This window comes from Fopius arisanus, unplaced genomic scaffold (genome assembly GCF_000806365.1).
Source record: "Fopius arisanus strain USDA-PBARC FA_bdor unplaced genomic scaffold, ASM80636v1 scaffold00273, whole genome shotgun sequence".
Lineage (NCBI taxonomy): Eukaryota > Metazoa > Arthropoda > Insecta > Hymenoptera > Braconidae > Fopius > Fopius arisanus.
Genome location: NW_011888012.1, coordinates 73,130 through 74,408, shown reverse-complemented (window position 1 = coordinate 74,408; position 1,279 = coordinate 73,130).

Sequence of the window (1,279 nt, the reverse complement as noted above, 5' to 3'; positions counted from 1 at the left end):
AGATGCCGTTTGTCCTGGAAGTACATTTTCTTTTATTTCGGTCCAATTAGGATTGCAAGTCATAGTAAGGAACAAATCCGGCTTGCCAAATTTTCTGACAATGGCCATGGCATCTTGGTAATTTTGTAGCATATTACGGGGTGAACCTGTAAATGTTGAAGGGAGGATGACCAATTTCCCTACCTGACCATTAGCATTGTTCCCGCGTCTCTGTAAATGGTCAATTAATCCTTGATATGTATCACAACGAAGAGTTTTTTGATTTTGCCTGCAGTAATTCAACCTATCCTTTTCGATTTTAACATAACTGTCAACAACCCATTGTTGATACAATCTTCCTCCTTTCAGAATTACATTATCATCTCTGTCAGCCATTCTATACTTAGTATAAGCAGCGCGTGATACCCTTTTGGTTTTATTTACACAACTAATATTTGGATCCCAACCTCTTGTACCATGTGGATAAAAAAGGGGATAAATCCACGGTTCAACATTAGGATCTGGGGAACGAATGAATTGAAGTTCCTTAGTTCCTTTATTGCGAACTGAGACGTACGATTCTGGAATATCACCATCAGATGCCGTTGTAAAAATAGCAGCCACTTCATTGATTCTTTGGGGATTATATCGTCTCTGCTCCATACCAGGCTTAAGGGAGAATATTGATTGCATTTCAGGTTCCTTTTCTATATCAATATCTTTCATGGATTGAAGTTCTTCATGCATCATTTGATAAGATTGAGCAAATAGATTGCAATCACGAAGGGAATTGTCTATCAGTGCAATTATTTCCCGATTCAATGAAGACATCAGATTGCATCGTATGTCTGTTGCTTCATTCTGATCAATTATAAACAGTTGTCCATAAGACGGAGTTTCATGTGAATTAGGATAAAGACTTTTATTGAATTGATAATACACTTGGCCCTGTAATTTGAAACAAACTGGGCCAGGTCGTCGATCAGAGAAATTTATCAAATTAGCATTGAACGATGCAAAAGCAAATGCATCGTTATAACAACGTATACGTTCATGAAAATGTCTCGATTGCTCATGAGTACGATCAAAAAGCTGTCTTAGAATAGGTGGTGGTTCGGGTAAAGGTTCGAGAAATACTTCTCCATTGTTACAACAATCGTTGGAAGAGTCTTTACGAACTTTTTCACCCGCAAAGTGCTTAGCATTACAATGACAACATAAAACATTCATTGGACCAATATAGTGTTCTTCGATGTTTTGTATGGGAGTATTACGAATAGTACTTGATTCCTTCCTTCCT